The sequence below is a fragment of the Lissotriton helveticus genome, chromosome 7, assembly GCF_964261635.1.
Source record: "Lissotriton helveticus chromosome 7, aLisHel1.1, whole genome shotgun sequence".
Classification (NCBI taxonomy): Eukaryota; Metazoa; Chordata; class Amphibia; order Caudata; family Salamandridae; genus Lissotriton; species Lissotriton helveticus.
In genome coordinates, this window is record NC_136068.1 from 510,629,590 (window position 1) to 510,653,632 (window position 24,043).

The window sequence follows — 24,043 nt, forward strand, 5'->3', positions numbered from 1 at the left end:
CCCCACCTGAGAAACCTGCACTGGCTCCCCGTCAACAAGGGGATATCCTTCAAGCTCCTCACCCACACACAGAAGGCCCTCCACAAGACCGGCCCAGCCTACCTCAACAGACGGCTCTGCTTCTACATCCCAAACCGCCAGCTACGCTCTGCTGACCTCTCACTCGCCACCGTCCCGCGCATCTGAAGAACAACCACTGGTGGGAGATCCTTCTCCCACCCCGCCGCCAAGCCCTCCCACTGAGCCTACGACAGACCCGACACCTGCTGACCTTCAGGAGGATACTCAAGACCTGGCTGTTTGATCAGTAGCGCCCCCCCAGTGCCTTGAGAGCCTTGCGGGTATGTAGTGCGCTTTACAAATGATTGTTTGATTGATTGATTTCTCCTCGTCGGTCGGCTGATCTAACGAGGCACCGTCCGCAGAGCCCACAGAGTCGCCTCCGAGTTTCCCTAACTTTCCGGGTCCCGGAGCAATTCCCACCCAGCTTCGTATGTTCTACGAGGTGATGCATGCCATCTTTGGGTGGACCGACCCCGCCGGCGCGCCTTCGGGTCCCGCGGATTCTGTTGGGGGGCCTAGGTCTTCGCTGCCGGTGGCTCGGGCCCCTGCGCCGGAATGGATCTGCATCAGCACCGGTTGACCTTGTTACGCCTCCACCGGCACCGCTTCCGATGACTCGACGCCGTGACCCCGGCTTCCATCCCGACGTGGACACGGATGCCGGATCCGGCGCCAGGTGGGGTTTTTGTGCCCCTGTTCAATCCTGGGGTCCGTTTTCAACCTCAATGGCACCTAGATGAGGAGAAGGAGGACTGGGAGGGGTCAGGTGACCCTTTAAGTGACCAGCGGGACAGTGAACAGGGCTGGAGAGAGGAGCTGGGGGATGCCAGTGGTTTGGACACCTCCCCTGACCTTTGCATGTTGTCTCCTGCTATCCTGGCTACGGAGGAGGGAGCGTCATATGCAGTGGTGTTACGTAGGGCGGCCAAGGCTCTCAACCTCAAGCTTCCTACGGTGGCGGTGAGGACTAACCTCCTGACTGAGGTGCTTCAACTGGCTGCGATATCTTCGGAGCCCCTGCTGCAGTTTAATGAGGCCCTCACCGTCGTCCTTTTGGGCACGTGGTCCAGGCCCAACACGGGGGTTTCTGTGGATAGGATGATTGCCCGATGCCACCGCCCTGCTCTGGGCGACACCACTTTCCTCTCCCAACATCTCACCCCAGAGAGCTTGTTAGTCTAAGCTTCCACTTCCAAGAGTCCCTTCCCTACTGCTCTACTGGAAAGGGAATCCAAGAAGCTGGACCACTTTGGCAAGAAAATTTTCTCTTCTGCCAGCTTAGGACTGCGGTCCCTAAACACTGCATGTCTCTTGGGCAGTTATTCCCACTCAGTGTGGGATACGGTGGCACAAGTGCTGCCTCAGTGCCCGAGGAGGTCCGGACAGTGCTCTCCCAGGCTGTTGCCACAGGAAGGGATGCAGCAAAGTTTACGAAACGTTGTGGGTTGGACACCGCTGACTCTATGGGCTGGATCATTTCAACGTCTGTAGCGCTTTGTCGTTACGCCTGGATGAGGTCCACTGGCTTCTCAGGGGATGTCCAGAACACCTTGATGGACATGCCCTTTGATGTCCGTCGCCTTTTTGGCGACAAGGCAGACAATGCCCTAGAGCGCTTCAAGGACTCACAGGCTGCGGTCAAGTGCTTGGGCCTTTCCACCTGTCCAGCGCAGTCTGCTTTTCCCCCTTTCGTTGCTATGGAAGGGGTGCCCCACTACATCCCACTGGCCACAGCAAGTTACCCAACCTTCGTGCGGCCGGGATATGGAAACCAACACTGTGGTTCAGGGGGCGGGCCATTAACATAACATAACATAACGTGTATTTGTAAAGCGCACATTCACCCCAGCAATGGGGCATCTTGGAGCTGAAATAACAGATGTATATTGTTACCCAACTATGTGTAATAAGCATAAACAGAACAACTGATGAGGGAAAGGATCTTTCAAATAAAAAATATTCCAACAAGTTTGTTCAGATAAAAAACTCTATTTCATTTAATAGATGTTTGTTAAAAGTAGACCACATATAGTACATACAAAAAGTAAAAATTGTAACATAACAATAAACAAATTACATAAACCAAATTTTATACAATTATCATAAAAGGCTAATAACACAAAATATTTAAAAAAATAATTGTTTCCAGGGGGTGGCAAACAATTTTGTTTGCCACCCCCTGGAAACAATTCTTTTTTTAAATATTTTGTGTTATTAGCCTTTTATGATAATTGTATAAAATTTGGTTTATGTAATTTGTTTATTGTTATGTTACAATTTTTTCTTTTTGTATGTACTATATGTGGTCTACTTTTAACAAACATCTATTAAATGAAATAGAGTTTTTTATCTGAACAAACTTGTTAGAATATTTTTTATTTGAAAGATCCTTTCCCTCATCAGTTGTTCTGTTTATGCTTATTACACATAATTTCTGTCCCTGTCCCAGGAACTAATAATTCCGATCAGGGGGTCCTTGTTGCTTACATTATATTATTACCCAACTCAATGGGACTCATTTCATTGACCTCAAATGGATGAAATGCTGAGTGGACCTGCCGGGATTTGAACCTGTGACCATGAGGTCGAACACAGGCCCCTGCAGTGGATGCATTAGTCCACTAAGCCACCAGACCCAGCTACCAGTCTCCCTCTGCAGCAGCCTCCAACCCTCCTAGTTTGACCTTTCAGGACTATCAAACGCCAGTAGACGGCAGGATTTGCCATCACCTCCCCCACTGGCGCACCATCACGTGGGCAGGTGGGTTTTGCAAATAGTCTGAAGGGGCTACTCCCTCCCTTTCAAGACTACCCCTCGAGCCATGCCACCGAGATACCACCACATGTCAGAGGATCACCTGGCCCTTCTCCACCAGGAAGTTACGGCTCTCTTGGCCAAGGGAGCCATTGAGCGTGTTCCTGTCCCAGAAGTAGGTCGTGATTGTTACTCCCACTACTTTCTGGTCCCCAAGAAGGACAAGGGCATGCGTCCTACTTTGGCCCTCAGGGACGTCAATCGCTTCTTCCGGAAGGAGAAGTTCAAGATGTTGACGCTTGCTTAGGTCTTGTCTGCTCAGCCACCGGTGTATGATGGATCATGAATGGCGTCTGAACTCGGACGTGGCACAAGGTCTCTTTCAGCAGTGGGGAGAGCCTTGGTTAGATCTATTCGCTACCGAAGAGAATGTGCAATGTCATCAGATCTGCGTGTTGGAATTTCCAAGGCGGCACTCGCTCGGTGACGCTTTTTGTCGCGAGTGGAGCTGTGGTCTGTTGTATGCCTTTCCGCCTATACCACTTCTGCCCAGAGTGCTGAAGAAGATCAGGCGAGACCGGACCCAAGTCATCCTTGTGGCTCCGGACTGGGCACGAAGATACTGGTATCCCGAGCTACTCAGCATGTCAGTCGATCCCCCGATTCGTCTGCCTGTTCAAGAGGACCTTCTGTCGCAGCAGCAGGGGACAGTCCTCCAGCCAAACCTGTCCAGTCTCCACCTACATGCGTGGAGATTGAGCAGCGGCAGTTGAGACCATTTGACTTGCCTCCTGAAGTTTGTGATGTGATTCTATCAGCCAGGCATCCCTCCACAAAAACGGTATATGCCTGCTGGTGGAACAAATTTGTGGCATGGTGCACAGCAAAGGCTGTGGATCCACTCTCTGCTTCCCTTTCAGAGGTTCTCCTCTTCCTTCTCTCTCTTGCCCAGCAGGGCTCTGCTATGGGTACTATCAATTGCTACCTCTTGGCCATTTCAGCCTTCTTAAGGCTTCCTGATCAGCCCTCTCTTTTCAAGTCCTCTGTTGTAAATAGATTCTTGAAAGGCATCACGCACATGTTTCCCCCCGTTCCCTTCGTGATGCCTCAGTGGGACTTGAATCTTGTTCTAACATATCTGATGTGTGCTCCTTTTGAGCCACTTCATAACTGTCCTCTTCGTCTTTTGACTCTTAAGACTACATTCCTGGTTGCCATGACCTCTGCCAGGAGAGTGAGAGAGCTCCAGGCTCTATCTTCTAAACCTCCTTTCCTCTCTGTCCATCCGGACAAGGTTGTTCTAAGGACTCGCCTTCTTTCCTGCCCAAGGTGGTCACAGCCTTTCATATCGGGCAGTCCATCACCTTGCCCACCATATATCCGCCTCCGCATCCCTCGAAGGAGGAAGAGAGGCTTCATCGTCTGGACCCAAAACGTGTGCTCTCCGTCTACCTAGATCACACACGCCAGTTCCGGGTGGATGATAAGCTCTTCGTTGGTTACATGGGTGCAAAGAAGTGACGGGCAGTGCACAAGCAGACCATCTCGGTGGGTCGTCTTGTGCATCAAGGTTTGCTACTCTTTGACGAAAAAGGAGCCTCCTGTTGGGCTGCGCGCACATTCTCCTCGGGCCACGGCGGCTACTACTGCCCAGGGCCGGGGAGTCACCTTGTAGGACATCTGCCAGGCAGCTATGTGGGCCTCGCTGCACACGTTTGCTAGACATTACTGCCTGGACAGCCAAGTCCGGAGAGATGGCTTTTTCGGCTGTTCCGTTCTCCAGGACTTTTTGGTGTGATCTTGGTTTGCAGACCCACCACCAGGGTTGGTATTGCTGGAGTATCTATTCTAAGGTAAGGAATCTAGCACTAACCTGTTTCTTTCAGATGCACAAGTTACTTACCTTCGGTAACGATATATCTGTAAGAAACAGTAGTTAGTGTTAGATTCCTTACCGCCCGACCCATCCTCCCCGTTCTGCGAACCGATATCTAGGGTTAAGGACGTCCTTTTCAGGGCCCTAGTTTCATGGCACCAGTGTCGGTTTCTATTATGGCTCAGCGTTACTGGCGCGGAAAGCTATGTACAGAACTGACGTCAGCGCGCGAGGGCGACGTCATCCCGGCGATCACGACGTCGCCAATGGACGCGAAGCCGCAAATGACGTAGGCCGACGCGCAGGGGTACTGCTGACGAAAACTTTCTGGATCCAGTCTGACGCCTGGGGATATTCTAAGGTAAGGAATCTAACACTAACTACTGTTTCTTACAGATATATCGTTACCGAAGGTAAGTAACTTGTGCTACAGGACTATGAAGAGTTGTACCGTTTGATCATTAGGGAGCACACCCTTAATGACTGTCAGGATCAGCTTTTTCATCAGTGCCTGGTGAACTCTGATCTGATTTCTCCCCAAGAATTGGGAATGAAGGCGGAGAAATGGGCCCACACCAGGGTTAAGCAGATAAACCTCGGGAATGGAGGTGATCATAAGAAGCAATATTCTTCTAAATCCCAGGATAAGGGTGGGGACAAGGGTAAAGATAAAAGAGAGTCTTCACAAGGACCCCAATTACCTGTATCTGGGGATCAGTCCTAAAATTTCAAGAAAGGCAAAAGAAACCTGGTGCTACATTCCTAAGGTAAAAAGCCATTGGACAAGGGATGGTGATTGTCCAAAGGCCAAGGAAATTCCTACTACCACCACCCCTAAGACACCTGCTCCCCCTAGCACAAGCGCACATGGTAGTATAGCAACCAAGGATTAGTGAGGTTAACCTTGGGAACTGAGGTGGGTTCTGACTTAATCAGAACCCCAGCTCATGCTGTTCTAGTCTGTGAGGGACATAGACTTTGCCACCTTACTGGTCAGTTCGACTAACTTGGGCAAGTACATATAACATACAAACAAACAGGAGAGGGGAGGTCGAGTAGTTCAGAAGGATTCGTACTCCACAGACTGATATGTATAAACACAATGATGAAGCATGACACCAAGGGGCCTTTTGGTGTGTGAGGGGTATTTTAAGAAACACTAAGTGCTCCCATACCACTGTGGTGAACACTTCCCTGTCATTTCAAGGAGGATTCCTTGTGCAAGTACAGATAACAGTCTTTGATCAATGGAAAAGAAGCAATGGCAGCAGGCTGCTGTTGATTGTGAGGAGTTGGCCCGGTATATGAAGTCCACTATTCTAGTGGACACCCTGCACCAGTCCAAACGACCCTTATGGTGATGGTTGTAAAGTCAACCTTATAGACCAACTATCCAAGTGGTAGCATGGACTAAGCAGTCTTAGGCTAAAACTTCAGAGAGCATGTGAAGCCCGCTGTTTTACCATATTTAGGGCCTCATGTAGGTAAATGGTATTTACCGATTCGTAAATACAGAATTTTACCGATTCGGTATTTACAAATCGGTAAATGCTATGTAGGTAAATATTCGGTAAGAATTACCGAATCGTTAAGATTCGGTAATTACCAAATCGTTATTTACCGATTCGGTAATTGCCATTGATTCCTATAGGCCTTGAGGCCCATAGGAATCAATGTCAATTACCGAATCGGTAAATACCGATTCGGTAAAATTAACGAATTGTCAAGGGGGACAGGGTGTCACTTTGACACCCTGTTGCACCCCTGATTCTGGCTTGTATGCCATGTGACACACATACATGCCCTTAGGGCATGTATGTGTGCCACATGGCTCAGGTGTACGTGCACAGATTTGCATGTACACAGGAATTCGTTATTTACCACCAAATAGCATTTCATGGTAAATAACAAATTCTTAAGGGCCTGTGGCACTGTTTTCAGTGCCACCTACATCTAGATTTACCGATTCGGTCAATTTAGCGATTCGGTATTTTACCGAATCGGTACATTTAACGAATCGGTAAATTTACCGATTCTGTAAATTTTAGGCCCCCTACATATCGAAAACCAAATACCGGTCGGTAGCGGACGAAATCGGCTGTTACCGACCGGTATTTTTTTTACCTACATCGGGCCCATAATCCCTTGAATACCAAATGAAAGGACACCACACATATCAAATATATATGTATTTATTACTAACAACCCCTCTGCACTCTTTATGAGGTCAGAGTTCGAGATACATTACAAGTTACTCATTAAGCATACTATAAGTTGCACAGATAGAATTCTGCCCTAGGGGCCTCACGAACCATATACTAAGTAAATGGTATAAGAACCACTTCAGGAAAGGTGAATAGGCCTAGGGCCTACGGAATCGCTGGGGCTACACTACAGGACCAAAGGTTTGGAAGTAGGAGACCCATGGGAGACGCGTGCAGTGTGGGAACACAGACGTAAGGTACCATTGACTTACAATGGAGAACGAAGAAGTTACAAAGTTACTGTTCTGATAGATACATCTGCCGTGTGGATTCCTCACCTTGTGAATATCCCCCTTGCGTCAGCAACATTCGGAAATTCTTTTGTAGCTTCGCGCCGACGTGGATCAGGACGTCACAGAGGCACGGCATCGCACGCGACTCCGCTGACGTCACCGACGCCTACAATAGGCCCACGCCGGCGTGATGACATCAGTTCCCTTTTTTCCGCGTCGTCGACGCTAACGGTTTTCAGGGATCGTGTAGTAGCTTACAATAACTTTGTTACTATTTTCGTATTATTGTGTCTATCTTCATTCTCTTCGGGATGTCGTCGAAGAAAACTGGATTTAAGGCCTGCGGTGAATGTGGCAAGACTATGTCTATCACCGATCCTCACGAATGTTGTGTCTGGTGTTTAAGCTCCGATCATGATGTCGAGGACTGTTCTTGCTGCAGGAAGATGACTCCGAAAGCCTTGAGAGAGAGAGAGACAAAACTCCTCGTGGCAAAACTCAAGAGCAAGAAGGCTAAAAAATCTTCGAAGTCTCGATCTCGTCGGTCGAAGTCGAGGTCGAGATCGAGGTCTCGTTCGAGGTCACACTCGGAGTCGTCTTCGGCTCACGCTTCGAAGTCTTCTAAGAAGAAGCACAGAAAGAGGAGCCATGAGTCACGTCATCACTCTGGGAAGGAATCTGGCTCAAGACCGAAGTCCCAGGTCAAGCTTATGAATAAAGAAGTGGAGGTTTCGGAGTCGGAACATGAAGAGGCTTCGCATCCGGGTTCACCCGAACCTCAAGAACAGGTCCATTCTCCGATTCTATCTAATCCTTCTGGTCAGGAGGATGAAGGTGAGGAGCAGGGGGCTGGTGGAGCCGAAGTTCCGGTGCCCGCGGGTTCGTCGACCCCGGTTCCTGGACCCGAAGAAGAGGTCGACGTCGTGTCGACTCCACCTCCTCAGGAACATCCCAGAGGTCCATATCCTGAGTTTCCGACTCCAGGTCAGGATCCTTCTCAGTTCCTGAACGCCATGTTTGGTGTCTATTCCAGGGCAATGTTCCCGTCTGGTGCACCTGTTGGTCCCACGGGTCCTATGGCCTTTAACTTAGGGGTTCCACAGGCTTATGCCCCTGCACCCTTCATGCCTTTTATGCCGGCTCTACCACCGCATTGGCATTTTCCGACACCACCGGTGTCGTCGACGCCGAAGCGCACGACGCCGATGCCATCGACGCTGATCCCATCGACGCCGTTACCTACGACTCCGAGGCAGGATTCTGTCCGACCTCGTGTTGAAAGACCTCGTCCGATGTCGGGTTCGACGCCAGCACCAACCCCGTCGGAGTCGATTCCGAATCCTTTGGCTTCGGTTGTAAAGGAAAGATCTTGGAGAAAGGCCCAGAGACTTCTAGAAGAGGAGAAATATGGGTATTCAGATACTGAAGAAGGGGAGTTGCAGGATTCTGAGGATCCCTTTGAAGATTTGTGTGAGGCCAGTGGGCTTGAACTATCGCCTGAATGGGAATTGGCTTCTGTATCAAATGTTCCATCAAAGGATGTGGTACCTTACCACACTGTTATTAAAAAAGCAGCGAGTTTACTGAACATTACTCTACCCACTGCTGATTACAAACCTAATATTTTGACTGAGGTGCTTCATTCACCCTCATCTGTGATTGAACCTATGTTGCCCTTCAACGAGGCCTTGTCTGAGCCTATCTATGAGGTCTGGAAAAAACCCTTATCTGCTCCTGCAGTTTCTAGGACAGTGGCGAGGAGATATAGAGCTGCACCGGAGGACCCGGCATTTTTAACAACACATCCTCTGCCTGAGAGTTTGGTGGTGCAGGCTGCTTGCTCAAGGAAATCTGCTGGTGCGTTTCCACAGGTTCCTGGAGATAAGGAATCCAGGAAGCAAGACCAAAGTGCCAAAAAGGTTTTCTCATCAGCCAGTATGGCATTAAAATCAACCAATGCTACGTGTCTGATGGGGAGGTATATCCATGCTTTAATGGACTCTGTCAAGCAGTTGATTCCGAAGGTTCCTGAGAATGACAGGAAGGATTTTCAAGAAGTGGTTTCGGACACTCAAGCAGCTGCGAGGCAGGTCATCCAGAGTGGTCTGGACACCGCGGACTCGGTGGCAAGGATCATGGGCTCCTCTGTGGCCACCAGGAGGGCTGCCTGGCTCAAATCATCAGAGTTCTCTGCAGACGTCCAGTCTGTCTTGATGGACTTGCCTTTCGATGGGTCAGGCTTATTTGGCAAGAAGGCTGATACTGCCTTGGAGCGTTTTAAGGACAGTAGGGCCACTGCAATATCTTTGGGTCTTCAGTCCAGGGGTACTACCGGAAGACGTTTCAGAGGGTTTGGCCGATCTTCCTTTCGATCTTACAGATCATCCCAGCAGCAGCCTCAACAGCAACAGAATACACTGTACAAGTCGTACAGGGGCAGACAAAGGTCCCGCCCTAGAGGTCGTCAAGCTTCCTCCTCCTCCTCCTCCTCTCCTTCCCAACCCCCGGCCAACGCAGCAAAGCAGCCCTAGATCCGCCATTCCGGATCATGCGGGCCCAGTGGGGGTCGGCTTACACATTTTCTACAAGATTGGGAATTAATAACATCGGATCTTTGGGTTCTCAATCTTGTAGAGAATGGGTATGCTCTTCCTTTCCAGGAATTCCATCCCAATTACCCTCCTTGCCAGGGTTATTGTTCGGAAGACCACCTGCTTCTCCTGCAGGAAGAAGTCCTGGCACTGTTCCGAAAAGATGCGATAGAGGTGGTTCCAGAGCAGGAAAGGGGTCAGGGGTGCTACTCCCGGTATTTCCTGATCCCCAAGAAAGATGGCAGGCTTCGGCCGATCCTGGACCTCAGGGTTTTGAACCTTTACCTGAGGCAGGAAAAGGTCAAAATGCTCACTCTTGCACAGGTTCTTCAAGCGCTGCTGGAAGAAGACTGGATGGTGTTGATCGACTTGCAGGATGCGTATTTTCATATTCCCATCTTGAAGTCGCACAGAAAGTATCTCCGTTTCACGGTTGGGTCACAGCACTACCAGTTTGTGGTCCTTCCGTTTGGTCTTACTACTGCACCTTGAGTCTTCACCAAGGTGATGGCAGTGGTGGCAGCTCATCTCAGGAGATCGGGGATTCATGTGTTTCCGTATCTAGACGACTGGCTGATCAAAGCGGAGTCGCCGGAGAAGGTGCTCCATCATCTGCAAGGGACAACTCAGTTGTTACACAGGTTGGGTTTTTCGATAAATGTACCCAAGTCTCACCTGGTGCCCTCCCAGCGCAACCTGTTCATAGGTGCGGTACTGGACACTACTGTGTGTCGCGCATTCCCTCCTCCTCAAAGGATTCGCAACATACAGGAGATGATTCCTTTATTTTTCAATGGAGCGGTCGTTCCAGTCCTGAAGGTTCTTCGCCTGCTCGGTCTGATGGCTTCATGCATTCTGTTGGTCAACCATGCACGCTGGCACATGAGGGCACTCCAGTGGTGCCTCCGCAGGCAGTGGTATCAACACAACGGAGATCTCAGGGAGTCAGTGAAGATCTCCAGAGAAACTGCGGCGGATCTATCTTGGCGGAGCGTGGAAGGCAATCTGTCTCAAGGGAAGCCTTTCCAACTGCCTCCATCGGTGGCCACGGTGATATCGGATGCATCCACTCTAGGGTGGGGTGCTCATCTGGGGGATCTGGAGGTCAAAGGTCTTTGGTCTCCAGAGGAAAGGTTGCTTCACATCAACCTTCTAGAATTGCGGGCGATACGTTTGGCACTCAAGGCCTTCCTCCCTTCCCTTCGCGGTCAGTCAGTTCAAGTCCTGACGGACAACACGACCGCGATGTGGTACGTCAACAAGCAGGGAGGAGTAGGGTCGCAGTGTCTCTGCAAGGAGGCTCTGCGCCTCTGGTCCTGGGTTCAGGACCATCGGATTTGTCTGATGGCAAATCATCTGGCCGGAGTACTGAACGTTCGTGCAGACAGTCTCAGTCGGCAGTTCTCTGCCGATCACGAGTGGAGGCTTCACCCAGTGGTAGTTCACGACATCTTTCGGATGTGGGGGACTCCTCGGGTGGACCTGTTCGCCACTCGCGAGAATGCTCACTGCCTGTCATTCTGCAGTCTCCAGTATCCGTTGCAAGGAGCCTTGGGGGACGCGTTTCAGTTGAGTTGGAACTCGCAACTCCTTTACGCGTTTCCTCCCATACCTTTGATTCCTCGGGTTCTGAGGAAAATTCGCCAAGACCGGGCCCAAGTTATATTGATCGCCCCGGATTGGCCAAGAAGGGTGTGGTACTCAGACCTTCTCCACCTCTCCTCTCACTCGCCGCTCCGTCTCCCTCACAGGGCAGATCTCCTCTCTCAGATGGAGGGGCAGGTTCTACACCCCCACCTCCAGACCTTACACCTTCATGCCTGGAGATTGAGCGGGGCAACCTGATTTCTTTTTCTCTCCCTCACGATGTGGTGGATGTCATTTTGTCAGCCAGGCGTGACTCCACTAAGTCCATCTATTCTTATAGGTGGTCTAAGTTTGTTGCTTGGTGCAGGGAGAAATCTATAAACCCTTTGAGGTCCCATTTATCTGATGTGCTCCAGTTTGCCCTTTCATTGGCTCAGCAGGGGCTTGCTGTTGCCACGGTGAAGGGTTATCTTTCTGCGCTGTCGGCTTTTATCTGTTTGCCTGACCAGCCTTCTCTTTTTAAGTCTCCCATTGTTTTAAGGTTTTTGAAGGGCCTCACTAATAGGTTCCCTCCTACACCTTTTATTGTGCCTCAGTGGGATATGAATCTAGTTTTGACATTTTTAATGGGTGCTCCTTTTGAGCCTCTTCACAAATGTCACATGAGGCTTCTGACTTTCAAAACGGTTTTTCTCGTTGCAATCACCTCGGCAAGCTCTTAGTTCCAAGTCCCCATTCCTGACCATTCATGCTGAACGAATGGTTCTTAGGACCAGGGCTGCTTTTCTGCCAAAGGTGGTGACTCCTTTCCACCTTGGTCAATCCATTACCCTTCCTACTTTTTATCCTCCTCCTCACACTTCCAAGGAGGAGGAGAGATTACACCGTCTTGACCCCAAGAGGGCGGTGTCTTTTTACTTGGACAGGACTAAAGACTGTCGAGTGGATGACCAGCTTTTCATTGGCTTTGCTGGCTGCAAGAAAGGAAGAGCGGTCCATAAGAGTACTTTGTCGAGATGGATCGTCCTCTGCATTAAGATGTGCTACTCTCTGGCCGGTAAGGAACCACCAGAGGGTATAAGGGCTCATTCAACTAGAGCTAAGTCTTCGACCTCAGCATTGGCTAGAGGTGTGCCTGTTGAGGATATTTGTAGAGCGGCAACTTGGTCTTCCCTCCACACTTTCGCGAAGCATTACTGCTTGGATTCCGAAGTGAGGAGGGAGGGTCACTTTGCGCGCTCTGTCCTTCAGGATTTCCTGGTTTAGAAGAGTGGACACCCTCCTCCGGGAGTGGGGACTGCTGTGGGACTCTATTCACAAGGTGAGGAATCCACACGGCAGATGTATCTATCAGAAGAACAAGTTACTTACCTTCGGTAACGCTTTTTCTGGTAGATACTATATCTGCCTGTGGATTCCTCACTGACCCACCCTCCTCCCCGTTGTCCACTCTTCTATGCCAGTTGTTTATATGATGTATTATTTTATGGTCAAGGGTTTGTCTATTTCAAATGTTTTATTGCATTTGCTTCACACTGTGTGTGTTACCTTGATTTCTATACTGCGTATACTGTGTATATGTCTACTGTCATCGGTCCGTCCGTGTGCCTCGAGGGCACGGAAAAAAGGGCGGAACTGATGTCATCATGCCGGCGTGGGCCTATTGTAGGCGTCGGTGACGTCAGCGGAGTCGCGTGCGATGCCGTGCCTCTGTGACGTCCTGATCCACGTCGGCGCGAAGCTGCAAAAGAATTTCCGAATGTTGCTGACGCAAGGGGGATATTCACAAGGTGAGGAATCCACAGGCAGATATAGTATCTACCAGAAAAAGCGTTACCGAAGGTAAGTAACTTGTTCATTAGGGACACTTCCGGGGGGACTACGGTGAAACCCCTTTAAACTAGGACACTTGGATAGTTAATACTGACGGGAGCACCGGAGTACTCGAGTTACCTCACCCAGGAAAGCCGGGTGCATAGGTGGCTTTTTTTTGTTGCGTTTCGTCGATGCTTTCAATGGAGACCTGCAAAAGAAGTGCTGCAGGCGGCCGAAGGAAGAGTGTCCGGGTGGATCCAAGGGTGGATCAAGGAGCTGAAGAACCTGAAAGCAGAGGGGACAGAGTCTGGGTCACTAGCCAGTGACCAGGATGGAACCAGGATGGAACCAGGTGATGTCGCGATGCAAACAGGTGAAGAGGTGAAGTTTGTCTCTGCAGCCACGAGGACCAGGAGGTGTCAACGACAACCAGGAGCTGGAGTCCAGCTGTCGCACTAAGGCTCTAGTTGACTGCGGTGTCGGTATCCAGATTGGACACAACAAGCCTCGGTAACCGCAACCCACGCAGGATGTGAAGATTTGCTTCAGTTCAGACCAGCAAGGTCTGAGGATCTTCTCTTTTAGAAGGAAGCTGGAGCAAGCCCAGAGCAACCAGGCAAGAATTGAAAATTAAAAGGATCATCTTCAGGGGGCTCACTAGCCAACGGGCTAGCAACCGGGAAGACGCATCGAGTTTAAATGCAGGAGCGGGCCCCACGCGGCACTCGTGGAGTGTGGAGGGCTGAGCTCTGGTGCAGAAGTTGCTCGGGTCTGGGGCTTCTAGTGCCCCAATGCACAACTGTGATTTACCTCAGGAGTCGATGCAGCTAGCAATTTGCAGGATGTCCAGGGAGTCTGGTCCCACGTCTCTGGTGTCCCCCACGGATCTCAGCTTTGCTGTGGATGTGGGTCGGAGTCCAAGAAGTCTGGAAGTCCAGTCCTGAGTAGCTGAGTTGTTGGGTTCCATCAGGAGCGTTGACAAAGCAAACCGGCAAGTTACTGGTGGTGCCTGTTTAAACAGGGTGGTCACACCTTGGCCACAAGGGAGGTCTTCGTCAGTATTCTAGTCAGCATAGAATGTCGAAGTCCAAGAGTTTCGTGTCATAGTTTCTTTCCAGGGTAATCCGATGTCTCTAGACACAGCTCCTAACTTTATACCAAACTAAGGGGCTGGATTACCTGCTAGGTCCCTCCTATGGGTGGACCCTGAAAAGGGGGTGGTTACCCCTTTCTCCTTGTCTAGTTTGGCACCAGAGCTGGAGTACCCCAGCAACTGGTTTGAACCGGGCTATGCATGGAGCACCTTGTGTGCCCCAGGCAGTGTCTCATTTTGCAGCCCTCCCTGCCCCAATACACTAAAAGCCTGTCTGGGGAGGTGCTGGCACCTCCCAAGGCAGGAAAGCTATTTTCCAGGCCTCCCTTGCCGGAGTTTCATCCAGCAGCAGGAGGTCAGACTCGTGTCTGTGGCAGCAGCATCCATTTTGTGCTGCTGAGGCTCTGTTTAACTTTAACCGGGTAAAGCAGTAACCAACATGTCTTCTCCCTCTAGAAGGGTGGAATGCTACCCCCGCCACCAGAATTGGCAGGGGGTAGTATTCCAAAGCGTTTGACACCTTACACAACATGTTTTGATAAAGCCAAACCAAAGTTAGCATTTAACCGCGAGGTTTATAATGCACTTAAGAGTATATGGTATGGCTATATCATAGAACAGCTATAAGGACATGGTTCCGAAAGCTGCAGAGGGGCTCAGCTCATGCTAGGGCACCCTCTCACATAAAACCAAGCACTCTGCCTCCAGGATTGTTAACACCTACCATAGGAGTGACTTATAGGTACATATGTGTCTGTATATAAGGGTAGATATAGGTATACTATATCTAAGCAAGGGGTGATTACACCACCTTGGCCAGGCTGAGTGATCAGCCTGTGGTGTCAGTTTGGATGGCCAGCCAGGGGTGGCATGCTGCAGCCCCTGGTAGGCCTTGGATGCACCTATGCCCTGGGTACCTATGGTACACTATACAGGGGCTCACAGAGGTGACCCAATACCCAATCAGGTATGTACCTAAAGTGCATGGTATCAATTTAGAGAGAGAACAGCTGGGCTGTGGGTCTGACTAGCAACTAGAAACATGCAGCAAAAAGTGGGGGTGACCATAGGAAGCAGACCCTACTCTCCTACACAAACTCCTCCCCCCCTCCAAACGGAGGGACATTAAACTAACCGTAACCAGTTGAGTCTTCATGTTCTAAGTGGAAATATCTGGAGAGTCCATCGGCATTGGCATGGTCAGTCCCAGGTCTATGTTCCACTGTAAAGTCCATCCCTTGTAGGGAAATGGACCACCTAAGCAGTTTGGGATTTTCACCCTTCATCTTATTTAGCCACAAGAGGGACTTATGGTCTGTCTGAATCTTGAAGTGAGTACCAAACAAGTATGGCTAGCTAGCTGTTTTCGTCTATTGGAGCCAACGGAGGTCCCGCGAGGTATTCCGGGCTGCTGCGGCGCTGCAACGACAGCAGCGCTGATTATTTTTTTTCTCACTTGGAGAAGTGCCTGCTTTCTCTGCAGCAGCGGGGGAGCTGGTAACTAGGCTGGAGTCTGGGCTGGAGTCTACGGAGGGTGGAGCGTGCAGACCGAGATACCATCCCCGGCCTCTAACCCCCTGAGCTACGGTGGCTGCAGCAAGAGCTTCCGAGGGGCATGACAGGGAAGAGCGCCGCCCAGTGACCTGACCCAACATAACTTTCTCAGTATTTGGCAGCATTTGGAAGCATCTGACAGCAATTGGAAAGGGATCCAGAGCAGCAAAAGAACGCTGGGGTCCTGTAAGTGAACGGTGAGGCACCAGGAGTCGGGGGAGATCGTTGGTCTGACCTGCTCTGCGAGGTAAGGCGCGCTGGGCAGGGCTCTTCCCAGCTCGCACTCGCTTTGTTTGTACCACACCCCCCTGCAAATCTTTCATCAACCTGCGCAGCTGTCTTCTGTCTTCTGAACTTTAAATGGCGTAAAAGGAGAGTAAAGGAGCTAGGCTGGCTTCGGTACCGTTGTGATTCCGTTACGCATTTAAACCTGCTTTGAGGGGAGTTAATCACTGTCTCACTGTCTCACTGCTAAGAAAAATCCTCGTTCAAAAGAGGAAAAAAAAAATTCTAAATTCCCCTGAGAAAAATCAGAGGCGCCTTTAAAAAAAAACAAAAAAAAAACCACACGTTTGAAATCTGCGATCTACGAATCCTGATGGCGGCAAGAGCAAGGGGCAAACAGCTCAAGCCAGAGCTGGGAAAGGAAGTGAAGCTCCCTACTCCGATTAGCTCTCCACTAACTATAAGTGGGGAGAGAAAAAACAGAAGGAAAAAGCAACAAAAAGAAGCTCTAAAACAGAAAGTAATGGAGCTTAATGATCAAAATAGAAAAAACAAGTATAATGTATTAAGGAAACACATGGAGGAAGATAATGATATCAACGAGGACAATGAAGAAGAGGGTGAAGAGGATGAAGAGGCAGAGAGCCTGACTCTGTCGGAGCTGTCAGCGGAATTGAGCTTGCACACTGCCGGCGACAGGGGGAATAAGGGGGAGGAAAATGGGAGAGATAAGGGTAAAAAAACGGACCAGGGGGGGTCCGACGAAAAGGCGGGGGGAACTAAAAACAGGACATTGGATATTCACTTCGCACGCACTCCGGGTGGTGGCGATGGAGAGAAAGACTGCTCCTTAGCTGAGCGTAGGGCCGAGCGACGTCGCTCCATTGAAATCCTCAAAAACAGGCCCCTGACTGAAATTCCTAGCTCCCAAGTGGGTGAGTCTCTCAGTTTCAACGTGGACCAACCGGCTAAGGCCGCTAATACGTCCCCTTCCTTGGGTCCTGAGAGTCGATCTACCCCCAAACAATACCCTCTCTTCTCAAAACCCCTTTTGCAGCAGGGTCAGCAACTTTCAAGCACTCCTTCACGAGGGGAGAGAGATCAAGGGGGCACAAGAGTCACTATAGAACGGTTGCCCTCCAACACGGCAGGGAGAGCAGGCAGCCCCACAACGCAAAAGTCGCCACAGAAGACTCCGGTGCTAAACATCGCAGGGGCAGCAAGGCTGGAAGGAGTAGCAGCGTTGCCTATACCAACGGTTTCCGCCTCGGATGTGGTCCCCCATCCGTCGTCGTCCACAAGCGCAGACTCCAGTCTAGCCCCAGGCAATAAGCAAACTACGACAGCTCCGAATCAAGCCCTAAGTTTAGAGAAGTCTTTGACCTCCCAGGATGATGTCTTGCTGGTTCTCCCGAGTGATACAAAAGCAAATAAGATGGAAGATATCTTAGTTACGATTCTCCAGGAACTAAGAGATTTTAAATTATCTCAGGCTCAGGAAATCTCACTTCTACACAGCAGGCTCACGAAGATGGAAGAGTGTCTTGGGAACATTCCTCTGAGGGTCTCTGAAGCCGAAGTTCGAATATCATCTCTAGAGGACTCATTGTCTACAATTCAGTAAAATCTTACGGAAGCCAACAGAGAGAAAACCCATCTAGAGGAAAAGCTCCAGGACCTTGAGAATTACAATAGGAGATCGAATCTACGATTAGTAGGCATACCAGAGGGCCTTGAAGACAAGGATGTAGTTAGCTGGTCAGATTCATTATTAAAAAAAGCGATCCCTGAGCTACAAGGTGACTTGACTATAACAAGGGTGCACAGAGTCCCGGCACATAAACCCAGTAATTTAAAATTCCCCCGCACAATCCTCCTCAACTTTGCAGACTTTAGGGTAAAAGAAAAAATCCTAAATACCGCATTTTCTAAAAGAACTTTTAATGCAGAGGGGGTGAATAATTTCAGGATTTTTGGTGATATGTCGGTAGCATCTGCTCACAGACGCAGAGACTTTGTGAAGCTCATAGACCCCTTTAAGAGCAAAGGAGCCCAGGCTATGATAGTGCAGCAATCAAAACTTAAAGTTTTGGTTAAAGGAAAATTCTTCATATTCACGGCCCTACGTGAAGCCCAGTCACTACTTGACGGCCTTGGGGGATAATAAATCAAGTTGAGGTACTCTGCTGAATCTACCACTAATCACGAATGTATGGCGAATTCTTGTTGGAAACAGGAAGCACACAAGGATGCAAAGAGATGGCATCCAAAAGGAAGAGACAACAGAGCAGGACGGAAGTGGGACTCTGGGGTCTCCGCCCACTCAGGGGGGGAGGGAAGGGGGGTGAAGGGGGGTGTCGCATGGGGGAAAAAAAGAGAGTTCAAATGCAATATGTTTTTCCACATTTTAATGACTACGGTATGAAGGTTATTCATCGATCTCTAGCACATGTCACTTTTTTTTGTGTGAATTGTTTAGCTGCTTATTTGCATATTTTGCACAGACAAGGGTACTCTATTGTATTTCTATCTCCATGCCCAGTACAATGAACGGCAAAGCTCCTCATACACCACTCTACACTTTTGTCGCTAGCTTGCATATTTGCACATGGAAACTCAGATTTTTATGAAATTCTCTATGAATTCCTGCTGCTATTGCTCTCTAGTATTTTTTATTAGTTATCACTTATCCATCCTGCTGCTGCTGTTTTTACGTTTTCTTATTCCGCATACCTGCACTTTAGCTAGGGGCTATGTCCAATGTCTTGAATATTTAAATTTTCAAAATCGAGCTGCTATCTCTTCTATCTTCATGTCTTGTGCAATGAATGGCGGGTCCCCTCAGATTGCACTTTACATTTTTGCCGCTCGCTTGCATATTTGCACATTGAACCTTAGATTCTTCATGATTTTTTCTATGAATATTTGTTACTTTTATTCTTCATTGTTATATATTAGTATTACTTATCAGTTTTTTATGTTGTCGTTGATGTTTGCATATTTGCCAATTCTGCACTCGCGCACTTTAATTGAGGGCTACGTTCAATATCTAGAACATCAATGACATGGTGAAATGTATTTCATTAAATGTTAATGGGTTGAATAACGTCCGTAAGAGGAACGCTATTGAATGCTGGTTAAAAAATCTAATACCTGATGTCATCTATTTGCAGGAAACCCATCACAAAGATCAGGCAGAGTCAGCTAAACTCTTTAAAAACTGGACGGGCTATAACATATCTGCTCCTGCAGGGTTGGCCCAGAGAGGAGTTTCTATTCTAATAGGAAGTCATGTAGGTTTTAACCTTGAAGGGTCGTGCATAGATCCTAGAGGCAGATGGGTAGTCGCACACGGTAAATTAAATAATGTTAACATTATCCTTGCCACAATTTACGCACCTATTTTGGACGACCCGCAACCTATTTTACAGGTTAAGCAGGCATTAACCGGCCTTTCTGGACCAATAATTTGGGGGGGTGATTTTAACCTATTACAAAACCCTCGATTGGACTCTTCCAAGAAAGACCGTCGACAGAATAAACCCCAAGTCTCATTAGCTGTTCAAAGCTGCAAGATAGATCTTGACGTTATTGACCATTGGCGTAACATGAATCCCACCAAGCGTGAGTACTCATGCCATTCAGCAAAATACAATTCTGCGTCAAGGCTGGATTTTTTCTTGTCCTCCCACGATCTAGAATTATATAATTACAATTACCTACCCAATGCCTTTTCGGATCATGCGGCTCTTTGCATGGAGGTCAAACTGGGGAATTATGAAGCAAGATCTATAAATAGATGGTTTCTTAACAAACTCAACCTCCTTGATCAACAATGGTGCACTTATATTAATGAAAAGATTGAGCTATTTTTTTCACACAATAGAGGTACAGCTCCTTTAAACATAACCTGGGATGCATTTAAAGCTACTATACGTGGAATAATCACATCTAAAGAGATCCCCAAGCTTAAGGCAAAAAGGGAGGAGAAAATCAAACTTCAAACTGAACTGTCCCAGGCTACACAAGAGCATCATAGGGTTAGATCCCAGATTTCCAGCCACAATCTCCTCGAGGCGAAGCGTAAGATGAAGGAATTTTATTACGAACTAGGTGAGACAAATAGTAATTTTCAGGCACAAAAAATCTATGAGGAGAGTGAGTACACAGGAAAGCTTCTGGCCTGGCAATCTAAAGAAAAGCAGGCTTGTAACAGAATAGATCAGTTAACTGACTCCATCACTAAAAATCAAGTTAAGACCACCACCGCTATTGGCGAGCTGTTTTTAAAACACTATGAGGGGATATATCAAGCATCTGCGGGGACCACACCTGAATCTATCACAGATTTTCTTCAGCCATTGGAAATACCTAAAATGGATGCTGAGGGCAAGAACTACCTCACACAGGATTTCACATTATCAGAACTAGATGAAGTGATAGAGTCTTTCCCCAATGGCAAAGCCAATGGCGAGGATGGTCTTCCCATTGAATTCTTTAAAAAATTTGGGGGAATATTGCGTAAAGAATTCTTGGAATTAATTAATAATTTACTTCAAGGAGGTCCCCCACCAGACTCTTTTCACACAGCGGTGGTGGTTAGTATTTTAAAAAAGGGAAAGGACAAGGAAAATATAAATTCTTACCGACCGATTAGCCTTCTGAACACAGATTATAAAAATTTTACTAAACTTTTAGCAAACTGATTAAATAATCTAGTAGGATCACTAATAGCTTACGATCAGTGCGGTTTTATTGCAGGCAGGCATCTCCATTCCAATACTACATTTTTACTGGAGGCGATAGACTATTTTAAAACTAACAAGGTGAAGGCTCAAATTTGTTTTTTAGATGCGGAGAAAGCCTTCGATCTAGTCTCCTGGGATTGTCTGTTCGCAGTTTTACATAGTTTTAATTTCCCGAATGCTTTTATCTCTCTTTTACGACACTTGTACACGAATTCTAGGGCACAAATTATCATCAATAGTACCAACATTGGGTCCTGTGAGGTCACTAGAGGCACACGACAAGGTTGCCCCTTTTCCCCAATTTTATTTGCACTTTTTATTGAACCCCTAGCGATCGCCATTAGGAATATCAAAGCTGTCACCGCCCCAATTTTAGGAATGACAAATATAAAACTATACGCGGATGATATTGCCCTTTTTTTAGACTCTAAACCTTCAAGTCAATTGAAGATCCTAAAAATCTTCTCTGACTTTCAAAAGCTAGGGGGTTATAAAATTAATGTAAACAAAACAGAAATTATCCTACTTAACTGCACTACAGACACTTTAGCACCTGAATTCAGGCAGATATACAACACGGGTCCAAAGAGATATCTTGGTATATTTATATCGGATAGCCTAGACGATCTTTACTTCTTAAACTTTCTACCTCTATTAAAAAAGGTGGGTTCACTTTTAGATCGTTGGAATCTACTACCCCTGTCTCTTATAGGGCGGGCATCGCTAATTCGAATGTCGGTATTACCCCTTTTTAATTTCCTCTTTAGTGCGATTCCCTGCGCAATCCAGGCCTCATATTTTAAAAAAGTAGAAGCTCTGATTTCTTCTTTCCTATGGGTAAAAAAATCCCCTAGACTTGCACTGAGCACTTTATATTTATCCTCCACACAAGGAGGGTTGTCCCTCCCAAACATTAAAGAATATTATTTTGCGTCTTTTACGCATTATAGTCATAGGTTTTTTTTTTCTCCAGATTGCCACGAGACAGACAATTTTTTTATGAAAAGGATGTTGTTGGAATTGAAAATCTATGATCCGGTTAGAACCACGAAAGACCCATAAAAAGTACGATATAAAACTTTGCAGTGGATTTTTAAGGTCAAAACTCAGTTCTTAAAATTTTATGATTTACCCAATGTAAGTAATAAGACGAATTTAATGAATTTTAGCCTGGGAGAAGCAGGTTGTATGGACAAAAATATAATAACTCTCTGGAAGCAAAATGGTTTTGAAAAAAATTGAAGACTTCCTACTGGGAAATAGGTGGAAATCTTGGGATGAGATTTACAGCCAGTTAATTCACTCGCATACAATTCTGAACTGGTCATTCATTACGATAAGTCCAAAACTTAGGGAACTCAATATAGGAAATTTATCCCACAAAGAAAATATTTCCACTACCCTTAATAATAAAACACAAAAGAAAATGAGTATTTGGATTAAAATATTAATAGAAAGTAAGGACCAGGACTTTTACAGCAAGATAATTGAGCGATGGAAAAAAGAGAAGATATTATAATTAATCAACAGGTTTGGGACAAAATAAACAAATTCAATAAAACCATCTTTCGAGGAGCAAACTTTAAACGTATGCAATTCTACAATAAATGGTTAATATACAGAACCCCGTCCTTTCTACATGATATCTTCCCCCTCGTAGCTGACAAATGCTTTCGATGTGAAGAAAAAGGTACTTGGAAGCACATTATTTGGGAGTGTCCAAAAATCCAGGTTTTATGGAAGGAAATAGAAAAATATCTTTCAATCGTCCTTAAAACAAATATTATATTCAACGACCTAATTCCCCTCATAGGCTGCTCTCCTTTCCTCACCCAATATGACGAGCCCCTCTTTATAGCTTCCTTAATAGCTAAATCCCTTATATTACAGTCCTGGAGAACAGATTCTGTCCCATCCTTCCAGGCATGGAAGGTAAAATTACAGCGAATCCAGGGTAGGGAGAACAAATATGCCCTTAGATCAGGGGCTCTCAAAAAATATGATAAATATTGGAGTGTGTTTGATGTTTAGATCTCTCCTGTTATTACTTAATTTAATTTATGCTTTATTGAAAATATTTATTAGTCTATTACGACTGTTCTACCTCCGCACGCTGCACTTTAGAACTTAGCTTTGGAATATTAAATGTGAAAACATTTATTATATATGTATGCTATGTATTCTTTCAATTCTAAACAAAATCTTTTGGTTATTCGAACCAGTTTACTAATTGTCTGCTCTTATACAACCTTGCACTTTATAATTTAAATGTTAAAACAGCAATTTGTATGAATGTTTTTCTGAATTTTCCTTCCTCGTACTGTGTTAATTGGATTTCTATTTAATTGTATTGCTATATTTGAACTCTCAAAAAAAAAAGAAAAAAAAAAAAGTATGGCTGCAGCTTCTTCAGGGCCCAAACCACAGCAAAGGCCTCCCTCTCAATAGCTGACCAACGTTTCTCTCTAGGGGTCAGCCTTCTGCTAATAAAAGCAATGGGCTGGTCTTGACCATCTTTATTCAATTGTGACAGAAAAGCTCCCACACCCAACTCAGAAGCATCTGTTTGGACAATGAATTCTTTGGCGTAATCTGGACTTTGCAGAATAGGTGCAGTGCACATGGCCTGCTTCAGGTCATCAAATGCCTTTTGACAGCTTACTGCCCACTGAACTTTCTTTGGCATTTTCTATGAGGTGAGGTCATTAAGAGGAGTCACAATGGACCCATAGTTCTTAATATACTTCCTGTAGTAACCAGACAGGCCCAAGAAAGCTCTGACCTGTGTCTGGGTGGTTGGAGGAGTCCAGTTCTTTATGGTCTGGATCTTGCTCTCCGGTGGTTGAACCTGACCCCCACCTACAAGGTGGCCCAGGTACACAACTTTACTCTGCCCTATCTGGCTCTTAGTAGCCTTGATAGTTAGGCCTGCCTTCTGCAGGGCCTCTAAAACATTTTTCAGGTGGAACAGGTGATCCTCCCAAGTGGAGCTAAAGACAGCAATATCATCAAGATAAGCTGCACAACAGTCATCCAGGCCTGTGAGAACTTGGTTCACCAACCTTTGAAATGTGGCAGGTGCATTTCTCAGACCTAAGGGCATTACCACAAATTGATAATGTCCGCATGGGGTTGTGAAAATGCTGTTTTGGCTTTTGCATCATCAGCTAGTCTGATCTGCCAGTAGCCAGCTGTCAAGTCAAATGTGCTCAAAAACTTGGCAGAAGCCAAACTGTCAA

The 24,043-nt window shown here is 47.2% G+C and overlaps 1 protein-coding gene across 1 annotated transcript in view; it reads left to right on the forward strand.

Moving 5' to 3' along the window:
* Window positions 1-24,043, forward strand: part of LOC144768685 (uncharacterized) — a 9,047,330-nt gene that overhangs the window by 7,394,585 nt on the left and 1,628,702 nt on the right. The window lies entirely within an intron of this gene.